The following is a 21,145-nucleotide window of genomic DNA, read 5'->3' as shown; positions in this document are numbered from 1 at the left end:
TCTGTTCCCTCTTCTAAGACTCTCCCATTCCTTCTCCTCTCCCTCTCCCCTTCTTTCCTCCCCTCTCCAATTCCTCTCTGCTCCCTCTTTGCCTCCTCTCTTATTGCTCTCCCTCTCCATTCTTCTTCACAGTTCTCCCTTCACTCTGTGCTCTTCCTTTCCTCATCTTTCCTCTCCTGTTGCTTCTTAGCCCTCCTCTCCTTTTATTTCTCACTCCTCCTCTCCTGTCTTTTTTGATCCCTTGACTCTCCTCTGGTTTCCTCTTCTTCTTTCTCCTCATTTTCACCTCTTCAGCTCCCCTCTTTTTCTCTTCCTTTCAAGCTCTCCCTCCTCTAGTCTCCCTCTCTTCTCCATCTCCTCTTCCTATCCTATTCCTTTCCTCTCCCTCTACACTCTCTGTACTCTCCTCCCCCCATTGTCTCCCTCTTCCTCTCCTCTTCTCTATCCCCTTTTCTTTGCATCATATCCATCTCTCCATGTCATTTCCCATTCTGTCTTCTCTCATATTCTCTCCTCTTCCTATCCCTCCTCTCTTCCTCTGCTCTTAAAACTTTCCCTAACCTCTTGTCTCCTATCCTCTGCATCTCTTATCTGTCCATCACTTCTCTTTTCCTACCCCTCTCACTGTGCTCTGTTCTTCCTCTGATCTGACCTCCTCTCTTTGTGCTCTCCCCTCCAACTCCTTTTCCTGTCCTCTCCCTCTCCTCTCCTACTTCCTGCCCCTCTCCTCTTACTCTTTTCCTCTCCTTTCTCCTATCTTGCTCAACTCTCTCTCTTCTCTACTCCCTCTGTTTTTTCCTCTCCTCTCTTCTGTTCTCTTTTCTCTCTCTCTCCTCTCATGGATGTAGCTTCTTCTTTCCTCTCCCCTCTGTTGCACTCACTTTTCTCTACCTCTACTCTTCCTCTTTTCTCTCTTCCCCTTCTCTCTCAATCTCTTCTCTCACTATCCTTATTCCTTTCCTGTATTCTGCTTCTCCTCTTCATCGGCCCTCCCTCTCCTTTTGTCTATCTCCCTCTGCATTTCTTCTTTCCCTCTCCCTGTCTTCTCCCCATGCCTCTTCTTACCCTCTTAATTTCCACTTCCTTTCTTTTTTTTTCTTTTCTCTCCATGTCCTCTGCCTCTCTTCTCCTTTCTCTCTTCCTCTCCTCTTCTCTCCCTGTCCTCCCCCTTTCCTTCCTCCCTTGTCCCCCTTTCCCTCTCTCTTCCTCTCACTCTCTCTCCCTTAGTCTCCCATCTCCTTTTTTCTTCTGTGCTCTCTTCTCTTCTATTTTCCCTTTCTCTCTCTCCCTCTTCTCTTCTGTTATTCTTCTTTCCTCTCCATCCCCATTACTCTCACTTTTGGGCTCCTAGTTCTGAATCTCTTCTCCTTTCCCTCTTCTCCCTCTCCTCTTATCTGCCCTCCTCCTCTCTTTGCTGCTCCCTCTCATCTTCTTTCCACTCCTCCTCTCCCTTTTTAATTCCCTGTCTATCTAGTATATCTATCACTTCCTCTCCTTCTCTCTTCTCCTTATTCCTCTGCTCTCCTCTCCTTCTCCTCTCTCTTTTTTGCCTCTCCTCACTTCTCCTTTCAGCTTCTCTCAATCCACCATCCTCTTCAATCCTCTCTTCTCCCTCTCTTCATCCTATCACCTTACTCTTCCCTTTCTGTCTTCTCCCTGTCCTCTCCTTCCTCCTCTCACTCTCCTTTCCCACTCCCTCTCCTCTCTATCCATCTTCTTCTTCCTTCCTTCTTCTCTGTTCTTCCTCTTCCTCTACCCACCCTCTTCCCTCCCTTTACTCTTCTTCTGCTCTCTCTTTCCTCTCTCTCTTGTCTCCATTCCACTTCCTCACCTCTCCTTTCTCTTCTACCTCTCCTCTTCCTCTTCTCTCCTTCTCTCCTTCTTCTCTCTCACCTCTTTTCTTCCTTCCTGTCCCCTCCCACTCCTTTCTCTCTCCTCTCCATTCCCTCTCGGCCTTCACCTTTACCTCTGTTTCCCTCTTGCTCTCCTCTCTCTCCTTTCCCTCTCTACCCCTTCTCCTTCCTTTCCTTCTCCTCTTTCTCCTGTCCTCTTGCTTTCCCCTCCTCTCCCCATAGTTTCCCTCTGCTCTTCCTCTCCCTCTAAATTCACTTTTCCTATCCCTCCCATCTTCCTCTGTTCTAACCTCCCTTTCTTGTCTTCTACTCTACTCTCTTCTTCTTCTTTCTCTCTTTTACTTCTCCTTTACCCTTCCTCCCCTTTTCTTATTCTCTTCTTGATCAACCTCTCCTCCACTATCGTCTCTTCTCCATCTGCTTCTCCATCTCCTCTTCCTCTTTTTCTCACTCTCTTCTCTCCTCTCTATCACTGGCTCTACTCTCACTCTCCTCCTACTTTGTTTCTATCCCTTCCCTCTCCCTCCTCCTATCCTCTTCTCTACCTCACCCCTCCTCTGTACTCTATCTCTTCTCTCCTCTCTTTCTGCTCTCCCTCTCTCCTTTCTCCCCCTTCTGTGCCTCTCTCCCTATCCTCCTCCCTTCTACTCCCTTTCCTCTCCTCTCCCTTTCATTGTCATCTCCTTCCCCCTTCCACTCCCTCTCTTCTCCTCTCCCTCTTTTCCTCTCCCTCTACCTATCTTCTCCATGCCATCTCCTATCACTCTTCTCTCTCTCTCTTTCCCTTTCCTACTCCCTCTCCTTTTCCCCCTTTCCTTTGTTTCTCCCTCTACTCTCCTCTCCCTCTCCTTTCCTCTACCATCCCTCATCCACTCCTTTCCACCATCTCTTCTCCTTTCCACCCCTCACTCCTCTCTCTCATTTCCCTGTCTTCTCCTTTCCCTCTCATTTCACTTTTTCTCCCTCTCCTACTCCTCTCTCTCTACTCCCTCTCTACTTCCACTCTTCTCCTTTGCTCTGAGTCCACTCTTCCACTCTCTTCTCCAATCCTTCCCACTCTTCTATTTCTCTTCTCTATCTTCTCTCCCTCTCCCATACCATGCATTGGCCTCTCCCCTTCATATCCCTCCCCTCCCATTCTCCTCTCCCTCTCCATCTCCAATTCTTCTTCCATCGCTCTACTTTCCCTCTCATCTCCAATTCCTCTCCATCTCTTCTTCATCTCTCCTTCACCTTCTCATCTCCCTATACATCTTTTTTCACCTGTTCTCCCTCTCCTCTGCTCCCTCTCCACTTCCTCTCCTCTCCCTTTTCCTCTCTTTTCCCTATCTGTCCCTTCCATTTTTCCTCTGTTCTTATTTCTCCCTTTTCTGTCCTCTTCTCTGTTTTTTTTTTTAATTTTATTATTATTTATTTATTTGACAGCGACAGACACAGAGAGAAAGACATATAGAGGGAGAGAGAGAGAATGGGCAAGCCAGGGCTTCCAGCCTCTGCAAACGAACTCCAGACGCGTGAGCCCCCTTGTGCATCTGGCTAACGTGGGATCTGGGGAACCGAGCCTCGAACCGGGGTCCTTTGGCTTCACAGGCAAAAGCTTAACCTCTAAGCCACCTCTCCAGCCCCTCTTCTCTGTTTTCCTCTTCCTCTCCTATCTTTCACTCTCACCTTTGTTCCTTCTCCTTTCCCACTCCTCTATTTCTCCTTTCCTTTCTCTTATTTTCTACTCATTCTCCTCTCTCTAAATTTCTCCTCTACTACCCTCTCTTCTTCCTGTGCTTTTTCATCTCCTGTGTTTCCCCAACTTATTTTTTTTTTGAGGTAGGGTCTCACTCTAGCCCAGGCTGACCTGGAATTCGCTATGCAGTCTCAGGGTGGCCTAGAACTCATGACAGTCCTCCTACCTCTGCCTCCTGAATGCTGGGATTAAAGACGTGCACCACCACACCTGGATTACTTCTCCATCGCTTTTTCTTCTTTTCCTTTACCACTTCTCTATTCATCTCCCCTCCCCTCTCCTCCCCTTCTTATTCTCTTCTCAATATCCTTTTATGTTTTCCTCTCCATCTTCTCTCCTCTGCTCCCTCTTCCTCTGTGCTCTATAGAACTGTCCTCTTTTTCTCCTCAACCTTTCCTTTCCTTTCCTTTCCTTTCCTTTCCTTTCCTTTCCTTTCCTTTCCTTTCCTTTCCCTTTCCCTTTCCCTTTCTCCTTTCTCCTTTCTCCTTTCTCCTTTCTCCTTTCTCCTTTCTCCTTTCTCCTTTCTCCTTTCTCCTTTCTCCTTTCTCCTTTCTCCTTTCTCCTTTCTCCTTTCTCCTTTCCTTTCCTTTCCCCCCCTCCTCTCCCCTCCCCTCCCCTCCCCTCCCCTCCCCTCCCCTCCCCTCCCCTCCCCTCCCCTCCCCTCCCCTCCCCTCCCCTCCCCTCCCCTCCTCTCCTCTCCTCTCCTCTCCTCTCCTCTCCCCCTCCCCTAATAGTTCTATCCCTTCCCTTTCCTAATCGATTTTCTCTGGTCTCCCCTCCCTCTCATCTTCCTTCCCCCTGCCCTCTGTCATGTCTACTCTTCCCTTTCCTCTCCATTCCTCTTCTTTCCTCTTCTCGACAATCCCTCTTCTTCTCTTCTGACTTTAGCTCTCCTGTCTCTCTCCTCTTCTCCTCTCCTTTTCCCTTCCTCTTCTCCTATTCTTTCCCATCCCTCTCCTCTCCTCACCTCTTCTCTCCTCTCCTCTTCTTTCTCTCTACTCTCCCTCCCTTTCCTTTACTCTCTTCTCCCTTGCCATCTCCTCCCCCATTCCTCTCCTTCCACTGGTTATCATTCTCCTGCCCATCTTCCTTCTTTTCCTCTTTTCCTAACCTTTCTCTTCCCCCTTGTCAATTCTGCTTCTCTTCTATGTCTCCTCTCCCTCTCTCTTGTTCTCCTCTCCCTCACTTCTCCATCTCTTTCCTTCTCCTCTGTCTGTCTCTCCAATTTGCCTCCTGTCCCTCTTCTCTCCCTCTTCCTCTCCTCTCCCTATCCCTGTATTCTCCTCTTCTTTCCCCCTTGTCTCCTCTCTTCTTGTCTGCCTCTACTCTCCTTTTTTTTTTTTCTCATTTGGTCCTGCTCCTCTCACTTTCCCTTTCCTCTTCTCTCCCTCTGTCTTTCCTCTCCTACTCTGCTTCTTTCCATTCTTTCTCTTCCCTCACCATTCCTTCTCTCTCCCTGTTGATCTCCTCTCTCCTCCTTTCCCTCTCCCACTCTCTTTCTCATCTCTCTTTCTCTATCTCTCTTGTTTCCTTCTTCTCCTCTCCTCCCTCTTCTCTCCTTCATCCTTTCTTTTGCTGCTTCTGTATAGTCACTCTCACCCTAGTCTTTCTCTTCTCTCACTTCTCCTGCCCTCTTTTCTCCCTCTTTCTCCTCTCTCTCACCATCTCTTCTTCATGTGGTCTCCTCTTCCTATCCTTCTCCTTTCACTCTGCTCTACCCCTCTCTCTCCTCTATCTCTCTTTCTTGTCCTTGTCTTTTTCCCTGTCACTCTCCCCCTCTGCCTGTCCTACTGCTATCTCTCTCTGCTCCATCTCTTATTCCATTGGCTTCTTTCCTTTCCCTCTCTTCCTCTATACATACACACTCTTTCTCCTCTCCTGATTTCTCTCCTCTCCACTCACCCTCTTCTTTTTCTCCTGTCTGTTTCCTACCCTTCCCCTCTCCTCTTCCTCTGCTCTAATTCTCCCTTTCCTGTCCTTCCTCCCTTCTCTTTCTTTTCTATCTATCCCTCTTCTCTGCTTCTCCTCTCCCACTCACCATTTGCTACTCACCCTTTTCTCAATTCTCTCCTGTCCCTCTCCTTTCCTTCTTCCTCCCGTATCCTTCTTCCTTTTCACCCCTCCCCACCCCTCTCATCTCCTTTGTTGTTTCTTTTCTACTCCTCTTCTTTTACTCTCCATCTCATCTTCGTCTCTCTCTCCTTACCCTCTCTTCACTCTTGATCACCTTTCTTCTCCTCTTCTCTTCTTCTTCCTCACCTCTCTTTATCCCTTTCCTCTGTTCCTGTACTTTTCTCCCTCTACCTTCCCCCTTCTTTTCTTTGCCCTCTCCCCTCTCTTCTTCTTCGCTCCCTTTCTGTCACTTTTGTCACTCCTTTGTCTCCTCTTTCTCTTTTGCTCCTTCTTACTCTGGCATTCCCTCTTCCTCTCTTCTTTCTCTCCCACTTCCTTTCCTCTACCTCACCTCACCTTTTTCACTCCCTCTGCTCCTTTTCTTCTCTCCTTATCCTCACTGCCTCATCTCCTCTTCTGTCCCTGTCCCTCTCCTCTGCCTCTCTTCTCTTTCCTCTTTCATTCCTCTCCAAATAGTCTCCTCTCCTGTTACTCTCCTGTCTTCTCCCCTCTCTCTCCCTCTCTCATATCATCTGTCTGCCATCTCCCACTCCTTCTCTTCTTCCTCTCCTCTTGCTTTTCCTCTCCCTATCCCTCTCCTCTAACTTTCTTCTCTTCTTCCTTTATCTCCTCTCTTCATCCTCTCCTCTTCTCTTCATCCCTTCTTCAGCTTGACTGCCCTGTATTGTTTTGCACTCTTTTTTCCTCTCCTGTCCTCTTCCTTTTCTCTCTCCTCTTCTGTTCTCTCCTCTCCACTTCCAGACCCCTCCTTCTTTCTGTATCCCTCTCATGTGCCTCTCCTTTTCTAATTCTTTCATCCTACTTTCCTTCTCCATGTCCTCTCCCTCTCATTTCCTCTGCCTTTCCTGTCCCTCTCCTTTCCTTCTACTCATCCTCTCCCTTTATTCTCTATCTCATTTTCTTATTCTTTTCCTCTCCCTGTCCCTCTCTTAACCTGTTGTTTCTTTTCTTCTCTTTTTCCCCTCCTCTCCCTCTACTCTCTTTATCCCTCTTCTCTCCTATTCCTCCCCATCTCCTGTTCTCTATATTTTACCTCTCCTCCTCTTCTCTCCTTCTCTCATTCTCTTGTCACTTCTTCCTCTCCTTCTCCCTCTCTTCTTTCTCTTTTTGTATCCTTCTTTTCCCTTTCCTTTCCTCTCCCCCTTCTCTCCTCTCCTTTTCCTCTCCTATCCTCCCCCTCTCACTCTCTCTTCTTTGCCTTCTTGTTTTCCTCACTGTTCCTCCTTTCCTCTTCACTCCTCTAATATACATACTCATTACTTTCTACTGTTTTTTACTCTTTTTAACATCCAACTTACCCTTTATTTCCATTATTAGTTCAAAGTTCTTCTAAAAGATGTGCTTCATGATGTTCATTATGGTCTGGTGTTCATCTGCCTCCTACTTCTCTAGTTATACCTGCTAAGCATGAGTTTTGACTGCATCACAATGGTGACTTAAGATAGCAACCTAGCAACAAAATAGAACCCTCTACAGTGTGTGAGTAAGTCAAAATTGAAATGGCCAACATAAAATTTTGTTCAGATTTAGATCCAAATAATAGAGAAATCTCATGAATTTCTATTTTTTGCCTTATTTCACATAAAATCTTAACTATTTTATCCAAGATTGAAAAGTTTGAAGAAAGTAACTATATAAAATTTAAAACATCTAGTAAAAGCTGAATTCCTGATAACTAAGAATTTAAATGCATACTACATTAGTTACTTTCTCATTGCTGGGACAAAGTACTAGACAAAAACCAGTTTAAGGGAGAAATGTTTTATTACAGCTTAGAATTCCATATTACAGAACATCATAGAAGGGAAGGCATGGTGGCAGGAACTTGAGGGAACTGGTCACATTCAGTCCACAGTGAAGAAGCAGAAAGTGATAAATACTCCTGTTTACAGAGACTAGGACTTCTTCCCATGGGACCGTGCCACCCACGGGAAAGGGAGGATCTTTCTACTTCAATTAACCTAGTCAGGGTAATTCTTCACAGGCATGCCTAGAGAATAATAAATTTAGATAATCCCTCATAGGCATGCAAAAGTGGCACCATTCTAAGTGATACTATATCATGTCAGGTCTACAACAAATGTGAGTTATCACATATACCCAATATTACATTTTTAATATAATTACACAAAATATCATTATTATCAAATTTAAATTTAATTGAGCAGGTAATTTTTATATTTAATATTTATACTAGTCATATATGAAACTAAGACATAATTATTCCATTTTATTAAGTTGATTTACAAATTTTTGCCATTACATTTATTGGCCTTCATTTGTTAATGTAGACAAAAATACTGATTTTCTTATAGTTTTTCAGCTTTCTATAAACAAAAAATAGCTATATATCCTTTTATTACTTGTTTTATCCTTATACGAATACTTTTACTTTGAAAATTTTCCTCAGAATTCTTTGAATCTTCAGTTATTTTCAGAAATGGTGAGCATTTTCTGACACATGTGTCATTAATAGGATCATAATAAGTAATATCTATATTCATAAAATATGAAGAATAAATTATTCTACTAGCTTTTCATTAAATGTTGAAAAAATATGAGAAATGGTTGACTTCAAAGACAGAATCAAACCAATTTAGTTTAAAGCAAAGCCATTCAATAATTATTTTCAGTATATAACATAGAATGTGTATCTATCTGGATTTTTCTCCATTTATGTAGTTTTCTGTTTATTAATTAACCTATCATCCTTGTTTTAGTGTGTTTTAGAGTTATAAATTGCAATTTGAAGAAAGAAAGTATAAGGCAAGTGTTATATGTTTGGTTTAAGAATGGGTCTTTCTCCATGTCACTAGGTGACTATCAAAATAAACAATAGTTTATAGTAAGAAGTCATTATCCAAGAGGCCAATGGTATCTTAAGGTAGTAGCCATACAACTTGAGATAGATCTAACCATATGTAAGAAAGACTTACATTAAATATCAAAATCCTTCTGCCATATAATACATGTATCTGTCAATCTTTCTATCTATCCATCCTTATCAACCTTAATTTTTGGGCAACAGGTAAAGTAATAGCATTATTCTATTACAGCAAAACTTAGAATTTCACTAAATCAGGTCCTGGAAAAAAAAGAAGGAATATTGTAATTAGAAGGCCCAGAAATTAAAATTAAAAGAAACAACGCCAATAAGAACAAACCCTGACAATTCCAAGTAAGTAAGAGGGTTTAGAAACAAATGATTTGAAAGAAATATAAAGCCCTTATTGGAAATGATTAAGATTATTTGATGTGGCACAATAAATATTTCCCTTTGTTTTTATTGTTGAACTTGATTGTTTTCTTTACTATTTCAATACTCTCACACCATCCTCACTATTCTGAATACAGTGATGATTGGTATATAATAATCCTCAAATCAAACTAATCATACCTTAATTGTGTTTCTTTATTTTTTTATTTAAATATTTCATGTCTCATTGCCTGGAGATATGGCTTAGCAGTTAAGCGCTTTCCTGTGAAGCCTAAGGACCCTGGTTCAAGGCTCGACTCCCCAGGACCCACATTAGCCAGATGCACAAGGGGATGCACATGTCTGGAGTTCATTTGCAGCGGCTGGAGGCCCTGGAGTGCCAATTCTCTCTCTTTCTATCTGCCTCTTTCTCTCTCCATCTGTCACTCTCAAATAAATAAATAAAAATAAACCATTTTTTTAAAAAATATTTGATGTTTCACAGATAGATTTATATTAATTTGTATGGTTATATTATTTTAGTTCCAAGCCTCCATATTGAGAAAGATTATAATGATAATTAGCATGTAACTACATTGAGTTTTAAATGAAGATTGCATATATAATAAACTCAATCAAACTTTATGGAATAGATCAAAAGGGCAATTGGATACTTTTAGATAAAAACTTACAGTGTGCCCAGTGCCCTGCAAAATACTCAGATTTTAAAACTAATATATAATTCCAGAAGCCACATATTTTGGCATCCATGAAAAGAAAATTAGTAACAGGAAGGAAAGATTACAGTATTATGGGAAGGGTTTGATGGCCAATTTTAGTCAGAAAATATCATAGCTTTTGATTTCCACAGAAGCTTGAAGAATGTGGAGAGGAGAACTTTTTACAGTTTTTAAAGCATTTAAAAACAAACACCATTTTTTCAGTGCAAGTTTGTAGAGTACATAAGGGTTAAGAATATTCTTTTCACTGGAAATATTTGCTTTTGTCATGTTGTGATTTTGTGCTGGTACATAAGCAACAAAAACAGAAAATTAGGAGGTGATGCTAGATCTGCAGTATAGAGAAAATTGTAATTGAGGTTAGAGGTTGTGCTTTCTTCTAGTCCCAACATATACTTTGTAATCATTTCTTATCTTAATGTTGTGTTACTAAGTTTCCCCCTGATTTATATAGCCATAGCTAGTATTTCCCCTAGGGAACTGGAGTCACAATGTGGCAAATGACACTATACAATGTAAGTATCATCTATCTGTGCTTAAAGCAAAAAAAAAAAAAAAAAAAATCTCTGAGTTATATGATCTTTTTTTTTTTCTAAATCCTTGAATCCTCTAAACGTTAAATGAGTCAGACATAGACTGCCTTGTTGGCTAAAGTAAAAGAGAAGCTATGTGGGTAGGTATGTTATTCATCCCATAACAAATCTGATATTATTTCTTATGAAATATACAATGAATTTAAATCTTAACATTACTACCACTTTCTCAAGAAAATTTTCCTCACTGTGATTACTGCATATTTAGATTTTTTTCTCTAAAAAAAAAAAAAACAGATTAAAAACTATACCAATAACTAAGGAATAATGTGTGCTTATGTGACAAATAGTAGGTAAATACACAAAAAAATGTGTTTCCATTGTCCATGTACTTAGGACTATGGTGACTCAGGAGCTTATGGAATCCTTTCTGTTTTTTTTTTTTTTTTTTTGAATAAGTAAAATAGCTCTTCATTACATGAGAAGTTGATGTATATTTAAAGGCATACTATTCAAAGCAATCTCAAGTTCTTTTTGAACCATTTAAAAATTGACCCATCAAGAGAATTAGTTCATGAAAGATGATTATGATTTGGAAAAATTTTAATTTTTAAAATTGTAATAAACTACAAAGTGTGGTGGTTTGAGTATGAAATACCCCCAAAGCCTCATGTGTTTGTTATTAGGCCTCATGATTAATCTGCAGCTTGGGGAGCCTTTCTGATGGACATGTGTCACTGAGGGCATGCCTTGAGGTTTATTATTCCAGATGTTTAAGGTGTTCATAGCTATCTCATTCTCTCTACTCCTTTCTTGCTTCTGTGGGGATATAAAACCTGGCTGTTTTAGCTTGGCATGTTTTCCTGGTCACGTTGAAACATCCCCCTTGAAACTGTAAGATGAAATGAACACTTTCCTGCAATAAGCTGCTTCTGATTGGATATTTTGATCTAGCAATGAAAGGTAACTGCTGTACAAAACTGTAAAATTACTATTTTCTTACAATTGCACTGAGATTCTTAAAAATATATGTCATTATATAATTCTATCAAATTCACTATTATAAACTATATTTTCTAACTTTTGTTACTGATGGCTAACAAGGTTATAAAACAATATGTATTCTGAGGTCATTAGATAATTAAGAGGATACATTTTAACAGAGACATAAGAACATTGCAGTTACATATTTTAATATGATATACAAATGAGGTTTAAAATGCATTAAACATTATAGAGTTTTATTGATGGTGAAAACATTTCATACTTTTTTCCAGAAGTATGAAATGCACAATGCCTTGTTGTTATATGAATTTTCCATATTGTGGAATAATGCTTCAGAACTTCTTATTTATTTCTAATTGCAAGTTATTATTAATTGATCAAACTTTCCTTAATCATTTTCATATTCTTTAATCTTCAGACATTGTCAACCACAGTTATATTTTCAACTTCTTTGAGAACAACCTTTTTGATTGTCTTGTTGTATTTTTATTAAACTTAATACACTGATTTCTAGGTCCATCCTTGTGGCTCTAATGGCAGGATTCTGTGTCTTATTTTAAATATTACTCCTTCCTTGAGTATGAACCATATTTTATTTATTATCAAGTCATAAATGTGTGGGTTGTTTTTATATATTGGCTAAGGTAAAGTAAGATTCAATGAACATAGTGTAGATATTTCTTCCACATATTGACTTAATTTTATTTGTATATGTATGTAGTAACATATTACTTGGCAACATAGCAGTACATTGTTTTCCATGTTTGAGGAAGTCCATAGTAGATGCCATAATGACTCTACTAATTTACATTCCTAAGAACATTGTGCAATGCTTTGCTTTTTCTAAACATTCTTACCAACACTCATTCATTGGTTAAATAATTCTAATTGAAACAAAATGATAACCAACTGTGTGTTTGCATGTGTCTCTATGATGATTAGTGAAGATGAGACTTTGTTATATGGTTGATCCTTTTGTATGTCTCCTTTGAATATTGATTGTTTAAGTCTAGTGCAAAATTTATACAATGCTTTTGGCTAGAGAGTTTCTGGAATTCATATTTATGTGGTTGCTTAGATATTAAACATTTCCCACAAATGGTTGTTTGAATACTTGATCCCAAGCTATTTGGGAAGGTTGCAAAACTTAGTAGGTGGAGCCTTGCAGGAGGAAGTGTCACTAAAAGTGGGCTTTTAGGTCTTATAGGCTGGCCTTGATTGCTGTTTTCACTCTCTCTCCTTCCTCCCTGAAGATGGACCATGTGACATAAATTTCTTGCACTTGCCTTGCTTTTCCCAAAATGATGGAACCTACCTCTGGAACTGTAAGCCAAAATAAACTCTTTCCTTCCCAATGCTGCTTCTGGTCATCTATATTGTCCCCAACAATGAGAAAGTAACTGATACAATTCTAGATATCAATTTGTTCAATTTGGTGTCAGTTGCATACATTGCAAATATTTCATTTCATTGAATATATTTCCTCCTTGCATTGTGTTGTACAAAACATAAAATTTATATACTCTCATTTACCTTTTTTGCTTTTGGAATCATGTACAAAAATAATACTTTCACGCTTATAATTGTTAATCTTGTCAACTTGATAAATATCACCATGGAAACAAACTGCTGTACATGCCTATGTCTAGATTAAGCTAATTCAAAATTAAAGGCACACCCTAATTGTGGGCAGTTCCATTCTCTTGAGATGAACATAAAGGAGAAGGCAAGTTAAACATGAGCTCTTAGCTCTCCTTGCTTCCTGATTGCCTATATAATATGAATACCTGTTTCATACCCCTGCAACCATGACTTTACAGCCATGATTGACTATATTCTAAAACTATAAATGAAATAAACCCTTTTTCCTTTAACTTGCTTTATGTAAGACATTTGTCACACAATTGAGAAAATTAGCTCATATAGAAAACTGAACCAAAAAATAGCATCATTGCTGTGATATACCTCACCATGTGGTTCCTAAGCCTTTGGAGATGGTTTGCTGTAGATTTGTGGAAGGTCTTGTTACTTTTAGATGGAAATTTCTTGAATGCTGTTAGCAGATGGAATGGGCCATTCTTGAGGAAGGGTGGAAGACAAGAATGGCAAGCGAAACTCAAACAGTGAAGGCCTGGCTCATGAGGTTTCAAAGGGGGGAAAAGGACTCTATTGAGAACCAAGCTAGAAGTCATTTAGATTATGTTGTAGTCAGCCTCACAATGTTGGTATGCAAATCTAAACCAGGCACAGTTTAGAACCTGATTTATTTCAGGCTTACAGATCCAGGGGAAGCTCCATCAGATGACAAAAGAAGCTGGCTCCAATTCACCAATCTAAGCACAGAAACAGCACCAAACATCCAGTACCACAAGCACAAAGGGACAGCAAACAGCAGGGCCCCAGAAGAGCTGACATCATTCTGCATAACTTTAGGCTGGAGATTAGTTCCTCCCCTAGACACACTTGAGACTGGACCCCAAGATCCAAACACAGTGACACCTCTTCCAGCGAGGTGAGTAAAAAGCCAAATTACAACCTATTACAACCTTAAATAAAGCACCTGAGCCAATTGGAAACATACATTCAAATTACCACAGGTTATGTTCTGTAAAAAAAAAAAATCTGGCAGCATTTTACTTGTGTCCTGGGAACTTGAGTGAGGCTGTACTCAAAAGAATTGGGAAAATTTGTTTGGTGAAAGAAATCTCAGCACAGGAAATAATTCATTATGTATCATGATTACTACTGCTCACTGCTCTGATAAGAGAGGTCAAAAATGAGAAAAAAAAAGATATGAAGGTTGTATTTTTTGATGGGCAAAGGAGAAAGTTCAATGATGAGGACAAAGTGGCCAAGGAAGCAGACATAATTTTTAGAGATTGGTACCATTAAAGAAAACCTACTGCTCTGCACTGGGACAAAAGAACAGGTACCCTCAGGGCAAAATCCCACTCATGAAAGGATCCATCTTGTAACATTCCAAATTCATTTGCAAGGAAAGAGCCAAAGCTGAAAATGTCACAGAAGGTATTCCTTGCTCATTAGCAACAGTCTACAGAAGTGTTTTCCCAGGGTTAACACACAGAGACCAATACAACTGTGTTGCTGGTTTTAAAAGACCTGAACAATTAAATATCAAAAGGGTAATGGAAACTTGTTCCATAGTTTCAGAGGAAGGATTATGAGGCTAAGTAGTGTGAGGTAGAGTAAGAGTTCCTACAAGGAGAACTCCTGAAATTGTAAAAAAAAAAAAAGTCTTTGTATGTTGTACTGAAGACCCAAGGATATATGAGGTGCAAGGACCATGGCTGAGGAAATCTGCATGTATAATAAACAGGCTAAGTGTTTTACAGAGAGCAGAACTGCAAGTGCTGGAATATTTAAGCCCATTAGAGCCAAGATAATTCCAAAATTAGTCACCGATACTAGATATTGAGGTACAGTTCCTACACTGTTGAAAAAAAGTACATAGCCTCTTCTGAGGCACATAATCTCTTAATTGTGAGCCCTTATAATATCACAACATGGTACATATTTCCAAAACACAATGACACGGAGAAAATATTCATATTCCAAAAGGTAGGACTGTGGTATTTTCTTGGTTGGGGTTCAGTCTTGCTTTGGTCTTATCTTTCTTTGTAATACCCACATACATGTCTCAGAAGAGACTTTTTTTTTTTTTTTGAACAGCATTGTGACTGTTAAATAATGGTTAATTTTGAAGTTTTAAAATGAAGTTGCTTTAAGAGATGGCCATGAGCCTATGTGAACAAGACATGATGTCTTGACTGGGGGGGGGGGGGGTTACTGATAATTAATATTGTTAATTTAATGGGGTTTAGAATTACGATGTAAACCAACCTCTGGATTTGTGTGTTTGTTGTTGTAGCCAAATACCTAAGGAGAAGCAGATTATAGAAAAAAGAAGTGTTTAATTTGCTTACAGTTTCAAGGGGAAGTTTCATTATGGTGAGGAAGGCATGGCAAGGCAGAGTAGGAAGCCTATGTTATATTTCACCAGAGTCAGGAAGCAGTGAGAGAAAGAAAAGAATGTAAATCCAGGTCTGTCCCCATTGACAAGCTTCTTCCAGCAAGGCTTAATTCCCCAAAGTTCCACAACCTTTCTGAAAGCACTACTTGACTGGTCATGAAGTGTTTGATCACATGAGCCTATGGAGCATATTTTATATTCAAACAATCAAAGAATATGTGATATGAGGGAGTTTTGATTTTAGGCAAACTGAAGAGGGAAGACCTATCCTAACTGTGGGTAACAATGAGGATTCTCAATGACTGTGGAAGGATGGGACCAAGATACAACTCAAGCTGTGAGAAACTTGGCACTGTCATCAACATGGTTTTTGTTTTGCAGGCATGAAAGATGCAAGAGTGAAGGGATCGGTGAGGTTTACAACAAGATTCCAAATAGCCAATGAATGTAGGCAAATCGTGAGAAGTTTCTGATTCTTTGCAAGAACGTTATAGAAGCCATTGTATGAAGCTATAAAGGTAAAGCCCAAGTTTCAGTGGAGATGAAAGGATGCTGGAGATACCTGACCACAGGATTTTGAGACTTGTTTTCTTCTGGGAATGTGAAATATATCTTCTTGTTCTAAATAGAGCACCAATGCCAGATTAAAGTAAAAATTCCATGAAAGTCAAACTTGCTGAACCAAGGAGTTTATTAAGTTTACTTATAGAACTCATGTGAGAAGTTACTAATGGGACCATAGATGATACAACAGTTATATCACCAGAAAGCCAACTCTGTCATGAGTGATAACTCATAAAGGGGGCTGGGAGGGAAATTAAGGATTTAAAGTGATGGATTTTGGTATCAAGCTGACTGGAGGTAGACATGTGATGGTCATTTGACTATATTTAGAATCACTTAGGAAACATGTTTCTTAGGAATTCTGTGAGTGTGCTTCCAGAGTAAGTTAACTGAGAAGGAATATGGGCCCTGAACATTGGTGCACTATTTCATGGACTATGGTCCTGGACTAAATACATTTTGAAAGGAATGAGCTGAGAACCGGCATTCATCTCTTTCTGCTTCTTGAGTATAGAGACAGTGCTACTAGACATCTCAGTTATCTTATCACTGATACAATGGTAAAACAAAATAACTAACAACTTCTTTGATAGAGAACTAATATTTAAAGAAACATTTCTTTGCCCTAAAGCTAAAGATAAACACGTTTAAATCAAAGAGACAAAAATTTCTTGTAGTCCTCAAAGATCATTTATATGTCCAGAAACTCTTGCACACTTAGATAATTATTTTTACCTTTGCCTATACTTCATTTCCTGTGGGCTGATCTCATGAAGTTCAGCCTAGGATGTAATCCTGGTGCCTTCTTAAGTCTTCTGTGTTTTTCCTCCACTAGGAAAATATGTGAATTTCCAAAAACATTACTTCCATTGTATACCTTTCATTATACTATTTCTTAAAAAACCCTGTCCAAATAATCATGCCCACGACATTAGTATATCCTCTTTTATCAATGGTGTTAGTTTGGCCTTGTTAGAACATTTACTTATTTAATATGTACAGCAGGAATAAAATACCAGAAAAAACCAACAGAGGCATTTGAGTTGGACATGTCTTTCTATGGCCTGAATATATGTATATAGTGTTTTATTTTAGGTAAGTCCCAAGCTACATAAGAAAGGTTTTAGTTGAAGGAAGAAGGGATAAAAGACGCCAGGTCTCTCCATGCTCTATGTCAGCAACATATGGTGTCTTCAGCAATAGGTCTTAGCTTTTGCTCAGGCAGGTAATCAAGTGCTTTGACAGAAATCTGTCTTGATTTGGGGGTCCTTGTAAGTCTCTCCAATTAATAGCTCAATGTGGGAAGCAACCAATCTCTGGTACTGGAAGCTATAGGTCAGACACAGAAAAAACAAAAACAAAAACAAAAACAAAAACAAAACAAACAAAAAAAAACTTATAAGCTTAGGCTTCATCCCACCATCACCAGAGCCCTACTTTTCATGTGCCCCCCCAATTTACTCCTTTTGAGGATTATATCTTTTCAGCTATCTCCTAGGATAAAGGTTTCTATGGTATCTGCTCATTTGTCTAATTTTGTGCTTCTTTCCCTCCCTCTCAACACCCCAAAGTCTTCCATCCCTATTGTCTGTGCCTTGAGTTACCTATTACTTGTGACAGCAACTTGAGCATGACCAGGTTAGGAACCACAGGTAAGTGATACCATGTGGCGTTTGACTTTCTGGGATTGTGTGAGTTTGCTAAGTATGATCTTTTCTAAGTCTGTCCATTTTTCCATAAGTATTATTGTATCATTTTTTCTTATTGCTGAGTACAATTCCATTATGTAAATATACCATAATCTCATAACCCATTCATCCAATGATAGGTATCTGGGTTGATATAAATTCTTATGTATAATGAATAGAGCAGCTATAAACATGGTTGAGCAAATTTCTCTGTATTGATGAAATGCCAAGTAAGGGAATAACTGGGTATGTTGATAAATCTGTGTTCATTCTTTTCAGGATTCACCAAAGATTTCCATAGTGGTTGTACAAGTATACATTCCCAACCAACAGTGAATGAGGATTACTCTTTTCATTTATCTTTGCCAACATTTGTTGCTGTCAGATTTTTTTAATGATTGGTATTCTTACTGGAGCAAGGTGAAATCTCACGGTCGTGTTAATTTGCATTTACATAATGGTTAGGGTGGTTGAACATTTTTTTAAGAGTGTATTAGCGATTTTTAAGTCTTTCTCTGAAGTTTCAACCATTTGGTCTGTCTTTTAGGATGCAGAATTTTGTGGTACCATTGCTGTTTGGATCCAGATTTGTGACACCCCCCCAAGCCCCTTCCTTTGTCTTTCCCTCCCTCCCTACCCACCCTATTGTCCAGTCCTTGAGATGCTTTCTGGGCATGTTGGCATCTTGGGTCGATTCAGGTTAGGTGCTGTAGATGAGTGAGTCTATGCGGTGATTAGCTTTCTGTGCTTGGGCGAATTCACTGAGAATGATCTGTTCCAGGTTCGACCATTTTTCTTCAAATTTCATTGTGTCATTTTTTTCTTATTGCTGTGTAGAATTGAATTGTGTAGTTATACCACATCTTAGTTATCCATTCGTCCAGTGATGCATATCTGGGTTGATTCTAGCTCTTGGCTATTACAAATTGAGCAGCTATAAAGATGGTTGAGCACATCTCTCTGAACTGAGGTTTAAAGGTTTTAGAATACATGCCCAGTAAGGGAATAACTAGGTCTGTTGGTAACTCTATAGTCAGCTTTTTAAAGGAGTCTCCATATTGCTTTCCAAAGTGGTTGTACCATCCTACATTCCCACCAACAGTAGGTGAGGGTTCCTATTTCTCCACATCCTCGCCAACATTTATTTTCATTTGATTTTTTGATGTTTGCTATCCTTCCTGGGGTAAGGTGGAATCTCATAGTTTTAATTTGCATGTCCCTGTTGATTAGGGATGATGAACATTTTCTTAAGTGTGTGTTTGCCATTTGTATTTCTTCCTCTGTGAACTGCCTGTCCAGTTCTTTGCCCCATTTTGTGAGTGGACATTTTTACATTTTTTGTTGGTCTGTTTGTTTAAGTTTTTGAGTTCTTTGTAGATTCTAGAGATTAGGCCTCTGTCAGTTGGATAACAAGCAAATATTTTCTCCCATTTTGTGGGCAATCTCTTGGCTTTGCTTATTGCATCCTTGTCTGTAAAAGAAATCTTCAGCTTCATGTGATTCCATTGGTTGAGTGACTGTCTAAGATTGTGTGCTACTTGGGTTTTGTTCAGGAAGTCTTTTTCCATTCCTATATCATGGAAAGTCCCTCCTATATTTTCTTCCAGTAGTAGCCAAGGTTTTGGTCTTATATTGAGGTCTTTGATCTATTTAAACTTGAGTGTTGTGCATGGCAAGATGTGTAGATCAAATTTCAATTTCCTGCATATGGTTATCCAGTTTTTGCAGCACCTTTTGTTGAAGATGCTTTCTTTTTTTTCCAGCCTATGTTGTTAGGGCCTTTGTCAAATATCAAGCAGCTATAGTTGTTTGACCCAAAATCCAGGTCCTTGATTCCATTCCATTGATCTATACTTTTGTTTTCATACCAGTAGCATGCTGTTTTTATTACTATGGCTTTGTAGTATAGCTTTAGATCAGGTATGGTGATAAATCCAGAGGTATTTCTTTTGATGAGGATATGTTTGGATATTCAAGCCCTTCTGCCTTTCCATATGAATTTTGAGAACACGTTTTTCTGTCTCTGTTAAGAACAATGTTGGGATTATGATTGGATTTAGATTAAATCTGTAGATTGCCTTTGGTAGGATTGTCATTTTCACAATGTTAATTCTGCTTATCCAGTAGTATGGGAGGTCTTTCCATTTTCTCATGTCCTCCTCAGTGTCTTTTTTGAGTGTTTTTATGTTTTCATTGTATAGATCTTTCACTTCCTTGGTTAACATTATTCCAAGGTATTTTATTTCATTTTTTTGTCACTATTGAAAATGGAACAATGTCCCTTATTTCTTTCTCTGTATCTTTGTCATTTGCATATAGAAAGGCTACTGATTTTTGTGCATTGATTTTGCATCCTGCTATTTTGTTAAAGGAGTTAATCACCTTCAAGAGTGTTTGGATGGAATCTCTCTGGTCTCTTAAGTATAAAATCATTTCATCTGTGCATAGAACTTACTTAACTTCTTCCTTTCCCAATTGTATCCCTTTTATTTCTTTCTCCTGCCTTATTGCTTGAGATAGGACTTCCAGTACATATTGAAGAGCAAAGGTGAAAGTGGACACCCACATCTTGTTCCTAATCTCAATGGGAATTCCTCCAGTCTCTCTCCCTTTAATATTATTTGGGATTTAGGAGCTTTGTATATAGCCTTTATTATGTTAAGATATGAACCGACCATGCCAATTCTTTCCAATGTTTTGTTCATGAAGTGATGCTGTATTTTGTCAAAGGCCTTTTCTGCATCTATCAAAATGATCATGTGGATTTTATATTTAACTTTGTTTATATGGTGTATTATATTGACAGATTTCCATATGTTGAACCACCCCTGTGATCCTGGGCTAAATCCCACTTGATCAAGGTGGATAATGTTTTTGATGTGTTGTTTGAGAATTCCCTATTAAGTTCTCTGACTCACTTTTGGTGTTGGTTGTTTGATTTTTTATTGTTTAGATTTTTGAGTTGTGCAAATATTATAGATATTATCCTTGTGTCAGAGGTAGAGCTGGTGAAGATTTCCTCCCATTCAGTGGGTAATCTATTGGCTTTGCTTATAGTGTGTTTGTCTGTGCAAAACTGTTTTAGCTTCAGGAGATCCCACTTATTGAGTGATTGTTTAATTTCCTGTGCTAGTGCAGTTTTGTTTAGGAAGTTTTTCCCCTCTGCTATATCAGAAAATGTGCCTTCTGTTTTTTTTTTTTTTTTTTCCTGCACTAGAAAAAGAGTTTCAGTTCTTATGTTGAGATCTTTAATCCATTTGGATTTCATTTTTGTTTATGGAGATATGAGTGGGTATAGTTTTATTTTTCTACATATGGTCATCCACTTTGTTCAACATTATTTGTTGATGATGCTGTCTTTTTGCCGTTCAACATTATTTGCTCCTTTATCAAAGACCAAGTAGCTATGGTTACTTGACCTAATATCTGAGCCTTCAATTCTGTTTCATTGGCCTATAATTCAGTTCTTAATGACAGTACCATGCTGGTTTTGTTACTACAGGTTTCTAATATAGCTTTACATCAAGTATGGAGATACCACCAGAGGTGTTTTTATTTTTTGTATTTTTATTTTTGCTGAGTGTATACTTGTATACCAAGGCTTGCTGCTATTCCATATTATTTTTGAGATAATTTCTTTACAATCTCTGTGAAGAATGATGCTGTTATTTTTATTAGTAATAATTGGATCTCTATATTGTTTT

Source organism: Jaculus jaculus, chromosome X, assembly GCF_020740685.1.
Source record: "Jaculus jaculus isolate mJacJac1 chromosome X, mJacJac1.mat.Y.cur, whole genome shotgun sequence".
Lineage (NCBI taxonomy): Eukaryota > Metazoa > Chordata > Mammalia > Rodentia > Dipodidae > Jaculus > Jaculus jaculus.
Note: the sequence above shows the minus strand (reverse complement) of the source record.